The sequence below is a fragment of the Cinclus cinclus genome, chromosome 3, assembly GCF_963662255.1.
Source record: "Cinclus cinclus chromosome 3, bCinCin1.1, whole genome shotgun sequence".
In the NCBI taxonomy this organism is placed as follows: domain Eukaryota; kingdom Metazoa; phylum Chordata; class Aves; order Passeriformes; family Cinclidae; genus Cinclus; species Cinclus cinclus.
The window spans coordinates 38242533-38251355 of NC_085048.1; positions in this window are offsets into that span (position 1 = coordinate 38242533).

Consider the following 8823-nt stretch of genomic DNA (forward strand, 5'->3'; position numbering starts at 1 on the left):
AAATCAAGCAGATACTTAAGTGCTTTGCTTAATCAGAATCCAAATTTCTCAGAAGGAGGTAAATATTTGGAGCAGGTAAGAGATTAGATCAGGATAGTAGACAAGTAAGATTGTATAATTATCCATTCACAGGCCACCCAACACTTGCTTCAGGCTTGTTTCTCTGAAAAATTATTCATCAGAAGATTTATTAACTATTTGATGAGTTCAAATTTTAAGGTTCTCCTGTCACTTCCCCAGAAAGTAACTACATGTACAGCAATTGTGATAGGCTGGCCAGTATTTTCAGTGTCTCCATTCTAAAATTTTTCTGAAGGATTGATTCTTATGCATTGTCGGCATCCTCTGGTGTATAAAATCTCCATGAAGAGTTAGCCTATATGCTTAAACTTTGCATTTGTACAAGCCAAAGTAGCCTCCAAGCTGCACCAAGACTAAAACTTGAAGAGCCACAAGCAGAGGCAAAACAATAAATTTATGTTTATAGGCATGTGATATGTGTATGAAAAAATACTTTTCTAGCTATAACTATAATCCTTTTTTAAATTTACTTTTTTAAATTAAGGTCTTTATTTATGTTTTTTATTTTTTCTTTTTGCTCGGCATGTAGGTATTGCTCTGGTTTGTGGAGTTACTAATAGATGTTGGCGCCATAGTTGGCTGGTCAAACCAGTGACTATAGATGATCACAGCCCATTCAAGAATTCCTCTGATTTCAAGATAAGAGTAAAAAATTCTAAGAAATATTCTCATTAGTTATAAAAATCAAAGTAGATCTTGTTTTAGATTGTGGTATAGACAATGTATTTTTGGTTCAAAAATATATGCATGCATGTTCAAAAAGACTAAGACCAAATCCAAAAGTTTCTGTATTGCTTTCTTCCATCTGATGTGAAAAAAATTGACACTATACCTGGTTGCAGGAAGTCCAAAAGCCTCATTATTTATGTCTACAAAATTTTGACAGTAGGGTCTACCTACAACCACATGAAATGATCTAATGTAGATAACTCATAACAGGATTTCATGTGTCTTACAAGTTCCTGGCAGAGTACAGACTAAAATCCATAGTTTTGCATTGACAGTTTACACAGGAACATGAACTAAAATATCTTCTAAGCATCACCACCTCTAGTGCTTCCATGGATGTTACACTTTCTGTGAAGAACATCTTTTCATGTCATATGGCATTTTGAGCAGCTTAAAATGAAATATTTGCTAAGTGTGCCCTTATTTTAGCCTATATATTGGACAGTTTAACTTATAGAAGTGGCTGGTATTTTAGTGTGAAATTCCAAAGGATTTATTATTAGGTAAAGAATTTCCATTGGTCTAAGATAGCAGGGTGGCCTGACAGGCTGCCCTCACACAGAGAAGTCTGAGGAGGCTGGAGCTAATGGATCTTTCACTGCTTTGCCATTACTTCATTAGCATAATTCAGATGAGCAAATTTTAGAATAAGGCTCAAAAATTCTTCTTTTGACAGTAGAGAGAAAAATCTTTTCATTCATAAACCAAAGAAGTATTGATTTATTGTCTATCTATAAGATGAACATTACCTTAATTCTGCTTCAAGAGAGTTCTTACCATGGATAAAGTTGTTGTCTCCAAATCTATTTCTACTCTACAGAACAAGACATATCAGTGAATTCAGAGACCACACAGAGCTCCCCCACATAAATGTAGTGACCAACCCCCAACATGTAGCTATATAATCTTCCCAGAAAGGAATATATATGAGTAAAAATTGTCTCAGTAAGATTGATCCAGATGACATAAAACATGAATATAGTCAAAATATTTTTAAGAGTTAGTAAAATACTACCTAATTTTCCCAGAGTTGAGGAACTGAATCAAGCCTAAGGTCTTCATTTCAAAGATTTAGTGAAAACTATACTCCTTTGATCTTACATTTAGAAGCAGCTGAGCAAAGGAACAACATGTTGATATAGTATCCAGTGTTCCAGTGTTAGAAAAAAGTAGAGACTCTGCTGGTCTAATAGTCTCTCTATCAAAAAAATAAAAAAAAAATAAAAGAAAAGAAAAGAAAAGAAAAGAAATTTTCTCTTTGTATCAGACTTCATTTGATTTGATCAAAAGCTCTTTTTACTTGCACCATTTAACGAATTTTCAGGTCAATAATTTTGTGTTTTGTCACATGGAAAAGTCCGGAGTCAAAGTCGTCTGCAGGAGATCTGAATATTGGTCTTTACTTAGGAGCCAACTGGATGGGAACTTTAGCCACTACCTCACTAACACCTGCTGTCTTATATTTCGACTTCCTTGCAACCTGCAGAAAAGCTGCTGCTGGTTTTGGATGGTTGGGCAGAAAGCCATGTGGGCTCCTGCTGTACTACTGTTCAGTTTCCTGTCTCAGGTGTCACTGGCCAAGGTCTTTAGACATCCACTGTCATTTGTCCCCATGCATCTCTCATCTCCAGAACCTTCATTCATTTCCAGGCCTCTTTACTCTTTCTGAGACCAGCTCCTTTCAAGGACTCTTTACAACACCCAAGGACTTTATTTCCCTAACTATATTAGACTGCCTACAGAGGAATAATGTATGTTCATCCTTCTCATCAGTGATTCTGCCTCATGTCCCTTTACTATTTGGAGGGTCCATTATGCATCTTTTTTTTTCAGTCTGAGTGATAGAGAAGTTTGTAGTCAGTCTACACAGGGTACAGCTAGCAAGTAGAAGGTTTGTACTTGAGAATTCAGAAGCCTTATACATTACTTAAATAACATTACTTATATAGAACTTTATACATTTGCACATGCACACACACACATCTACCTTGTCATTTTCCACAACGTCATCATTTTATCATTTGCATTGAGTGCTAAGCCTTTTATCTAACATTGGCTTTGTATCTTGCTTGTAACAAGAGGATCTTGCACAAATACTGGAAGACTGATCAAGCAGAGGAAGGTGCTACAACATTTCAGCATCTAAGGCGCTCTGTAATGGCTGCTGTCACCATTATAAATACAGTTGCTGGGAAAACACACTTTCTTGAAGAAACCTGCCAAGAGTATGCATATATATATAATACAGGAAAATTGAACCAATTAAACATCCAAACTCAGATCTAACCAACCAATCAACAAACCAACCAAACAAAACTAAACAAACAAACAATCACCCTCCAAACAAACAAAACTAAACAAACAAACTCCAAAACAAACTAACTCTGGAAACTTTCCAGCATGAGCTCTAGCAGAAACAGTTTTACTTTCAGATTCAACTCTACAAAATCAATTTCTCTTGTGAAAACTAGGTGCAAATATTGGCTTTTGTGTGATGAGGTCTTATGTACTTCATTAAGATGCTGTGCACTGTCCCTGAGTGCCAAACACCTCCTGTGAGTGATTTTGTGGTCACAATCTCACAGGATTAAGCACAACAGGCTTTACATTAACATTTGTCTCAATACTATAGGTCTTAATCTGCTGAAATTAAAAAAGCTGAAGTTGACTTGACTGAGAAAATGACAGGGCTTGAATATAAAGAAACAGAAGACTAGAGAGGCATAGCTGGTTAATTGAGCACAGTTGAACACAGTAATCTGAAATTTCAGGAAAGAGACTCTTGGATTTGTAGTCCAGGAGAGGAACAAAAAGTGGTGGGTTTTTTTGACCCTGTCCTGCAAACGATAGACCAGAAATCACATCTTATAAGCTTGAATCCCACATTAAAAGACCAAAAGCCAGAAATTATATTTCACCACATGAAAGAACTCTGGACACTCAGGGGTTTATCTTACATTTTTGAAATAACATTAACTTGCCCAAACAACCACGGTAAGGAGATTGTGTATTGCTTTGATTGTGAAAGCTGGGGGAGGGGGAAGGAATAAAGACAGGAGAATAAAAAGTAAAAATAATACCCACACTAAAATAAAAGCTAAGCACAGAGCTTTGAACATTAGGGCAAAAACACCTATAAAGTCACCTAAAGGATTTTTAATAACCTGGAAAAATATGTCAAGATAAGGATCAGCGACCATTTTAGTGCTGCTCATGTATAGTTTTGCTTTATGATCAGAATTATTGTAGAGAAAAGGAACTAAGAAGGCAAAGCTGTGACATAGAGGGGAAGAAATTAAATATGATCAAAAAACGAGAGCTCAGCCTTGCTTGCATTTCTCTAAAGGTAAGATATTTGAAATTAGGTATTTAAAAAAAAAGTCTTTAATAAGATTCTTACCTTCAAATTAGTCTTTTAAATGTGAAATAAGTTCCATTAACCTCTATGACAGTACCCTGGAAGACACCAAATCTTGGCAATTGTCACCAAAAGAAATTATGGAGGAATGCAATTATAATTTTGAACTAAATCTCACAGAAACAATTATCAAGAAGAAAAATAACAACAAAAATATTATAAAATTATCATAATTTTAAGATCTATATACCTTGTTAATTTTTAAGAAAAACAGAATAGTACTAATCTCAAAAGAGCACCATTGTATGTGTGTTTGATATTAGCCTAGAGAAAACACAGATATAACATCATTGTATAAAGTGACCAGTTTTCAAAAAATACTTGTTCATATTAGGAACTACATAGATGTGTCAAGTAATGTACTGAATCTGGAATTTTTACTTTTAGATGCCTAAAATCAGATTGTATCCTGTACAAAATGAAAAATCTGAAGATGAGCCATGAAGGTGTCCAGGAATCATCATGGCAGAACTAATATTTGATTAGAAATTATAAAGCCTAGCATTGCTTAATGCTGAACTGAACTGACTTAGTCAAGGCACTAAAAATATAGAACTGAAAAGTCCCTCATCATTAACTTGTGGCAGAGTAGCAATGGCATGATGCATAATGATTCCATAACACAGGGTGCCTTTCAAGGTAATTAAAAGTCAGTAGAATGGAACACTATTATAAGAATAATTTAGGGTTTTTTTAAGGCAATGTGTGATCAGCCAAGGAAACTCACTGTCACAGAAAATCATTGGGACGTCATCTATGCCAAAACCTGAAGACTATGATAGTTTTTTGATCAATTATAATATTTGTGGGTATCCACTGTAGAGAGAAAAGCTGCACTGAACATTATACCACTATGTGTGATTTATCTAATGTACATGGATATTGCACATCAGATAGAAACCTGAAAAAATTCAAAAGGTAGGTTCTTGTGTTCCATAAATCCTGAAAAATTTCAAAAGGTAGGTTCTTGTGTTTCATAAATCACTTACCCATAGGCATAAGTGCTGATAGTTAAGTAATTCACATACCAGAGTGCTCATTTCACAAGTATTTAAACATTTGTAAGTTGTTTGTGTTAGGTAGTCAAAGCTAGTCTGCCTTTACGCTGACCAGAGAATGCATTTCCAAAAGACACTTCACCACACAGAAGCAACGTCTTAGGCTGACTCCCTCCTTGTATCTCTTTACTTCTTTAACTCTTTATATGGAGAACCTGGTGCAATTACCTTGAATCTAGTCAACAAACTTTTTAGTGACTGATAGACACTAGGCAAATATTGTCCTCAGCATCTATGTCCTGTCTGCAGAAAGAGACACACATTTCCAGGAGAAATTATCCCTTTTTTAAAATAGATTTGTAAAGTATATGGTAGGATTTGCCCTGTCTGATTTTTTAGTTCTCTACATTAAGCACAGGAACAGCCAAAATAACCAGTTGCCATTTGTATTAAACACCTAGAGCATAACATTTGCTAGAGAAGATCCCCAGTCTTAGATGACTTGTTAAAATTAGGTACATTTACTAGCTTAACGGACAAATTAATCTGTGTGGGGTAAATCAGTTAATGATTTTTTAACAATGAGACATGAGACCTGATCATAGTCTAGGACGTGAGATGTGGTACCTGCTAGGTTAATGAATTACAATCCCTGAGCAATAGCATGCTGCCTACTTTGTCTCTGTACTATGAGGTGCAGCCTCTCTGGAAGCACCTTCAGCCACCATCAGAAGAAAAAAGGGGAGTAGGACAATGTTGAACTCATTTTGCTGGGTATTAATAAGGAGTGCAAGCATATAGCTAAAGGACAGGCTTCAGCTTCTATAAGAACTATATTTTTTTTTAATTTATTTTCCCCTGCCCAAGGACGAAATTCAGGGAATTCTTTGCGGTGCACAGAGTTGTGTATTAAATCATGATGTCTCACTGTGATAAGAATATTCTAGTTTTTTCACATATTTTAAAAAAAGTTAAATAATTCTTAAAATACTGATAAAATTAGTCAACAAAAACTGAAAATCTAAGTCAATTATCAGGTAATAGGCCCTGAAGATTTCAAAATTAAAATTTGAGTCTGTGTAACACTGACAATGTCTAAAACACACACATGGAATTAAAATTACAATAGCATTGTTTGGTGATTTTGAGAGCTGATACAAAATACAAAGATATCTTCACAGCAATGTTACACTTGCCAAATTAAGGTGGCTGAAAGGATGAGTAAGCCAGTAAATTGCTTAAAATTAAGTCATGTTTGTATAACAAAGAAATATTTCCTTTAAATATGTTAATGTACATCGTAGAAAAAGAGAAAACCCTTCCAAAATGGAACAATAAAAGTACAGAATTATTACACTTGTGTACTTTCTAATATGCATGCACAAACACATATGTAGTGTCACAAAACTAAAGAATCAGTAGCACAGTGATGATAATGAAGAGATGCCGCACTGTGGAGGGGGCTGGGGGTGCTTGGGAGGTTGGAAGGAGACACAGCTGGGACAGGTGACCCAAACTGACCAAAGGGACATTCCAGGTCATAGAACATCATGCTCTGTACATGAAGTGGAGGAAGTACACAAAGAAGGAGGAAGAGGAGGAAGAGGAGGACATTTGGAGTTTGTCCTTTGTCTTCCCAAGTCACTGTTACACATGATGTAACTCCTGCTCTCATGGAGATGGCTGAAGAGCTGCCTGTTCATTGGAAGTAGTGAATTCATTCCTTGATTTGCTTTGTTTGTGTGTGCACAACCTTTTACCATTCTGATTAGATACCTTTATCCTGCTGGTGGAAGAGTGAGTGAGCAGCTGTGTGGGGCTTGGTTTAGAGCTGGGGTTAAACCACAACAGCCTCTTAGGTCTAAAAGCATCTGAGGTATGCTCTGAGCACACACAAACTGTTTGGGTGTTATCCAGAAGGAATCCAGCTTGTGTGCTTTAATCTAGTGCTGGGAGAGTGGACAAATGGTGGCTGTGCTGGTTTGGCCTGAGCAGAATGAATAGTCCTCACAGTAACTACTATGGAGCTGTGTTTTGGATTTGTGCTGGAATCAGTGCTGACAACACAGGGATGTTTTCCATATTGGTGGGTAGCTCTTGCACAGAGCAAAAGCATTTTCTGTTTCTCACCTACCATGCCAGCAAATAGTCTGGGCTACAGAGGGAGTAGAGAGGGATGCAGCCTGCACAGCTGATGCCAACTGATCAAAGGACTATTCCATATCATATAACCTCATGCCCAGTATATAAAGAGAGAGGAAGAAGGAAGATGAGGGACATTTGTAGTGATTGAGTCTGCCTTCTTAAGTCAGTGTTAAGTGTGATGAGACCCAGCTTTCCTGGAACCCCGTTTTCTTTGGGATAGCTGAATGCCAGCCTTCCACGGGGAAGTTATGACTGAATTCATTGTTTTGTTTTGCCCGGGTGTGCAGCTTTTCTTTGGGCATAAACTGTATTTCTCCCAATCCGTAAGTTTATTCCTCATCTTTACTCTCCACATTCTCTCCCCCATCCTACTGAAGAAAAAATGAGTCAGTGGCTGTGTGTGGCTGAGTGGTCACCTGAGGTTAAATCTTAACCAAGATTTAACATTTTGACAGTAGTAGATCAGCTTGAAAAGCTCAGTCCTGGGCCAAAATAATATGCCAGTATGGAAATATCCATACACCCTGATGGAAGGATCCCTTAAAGTAAAAGCACCAGCTGTATTAGCTTATTCTTTTCAGAGTCCTGAGTTAGTTAAAATGTGGGACTGATAGGTCCCTGCCTTAGAGAGCATGTGGCATAAGCCAATACTCCCCCAAACTCCATAATACACCACCATTTACATGTCACTTAACACTAGCTAACAGGTAACTGAAAGAAACTAGACTGACCCTGCTCTGTTCCCTCTAAAATACTGGTGTTAACTATGCTACATAAAAGCTTTCTCACTGAAGAAGTGCCAAGGTCATAGATCTCTTTTGGAAAAACTAACAGGTGCCACAAGCGGTCCACTCTGGAGGCTGTTGCCTTTGTTTCTTCCTTTTTAGGAACAGAATTTTCTTTGTAGATTTTATTGGCCGTAATTCCAGAGCAGCAGCACCCAGACACAGTTTTATGGATTCTGCATGTATCCCTTGGAACAATTTGTTGGTGGTGGTGGTGGTGGTTTTTGTTGTTGTTTGGTTTGGTTTGGTTTGGTTTGGTTTGGTTTGGGTTTTTTGTTTGGTTTTTTCTGTTTTTTTAAAATCTGTCCCATCTTTGAAATGCAGCTTTAGCTTAAATCATCAAAGTATCTTATCATTCACATATTTAAAAAAAAATACATTTCTAATGCAACCATAATTAGTCTCTTTCTGTTAGTGTACAAATTGAAATGCAGGAAAGGAACAGTTGAATAGTGAGTAAATCACAGAGTAGTAACTAGAGCCTTGGTTATCAACTTACCTCCACTGTAGAAATGGTACTGATCAAGGATAGTTGAAACAAACCTATAAGTATCAAGTAGAGAATGCAACTCACCCAGAGAATGTCTGTAAATGTAGGGGAAATCATGCAGACTAACAATTCTTTTATGTGATGAAGATAAAAAGTATCAAAAATACTCACAGCATC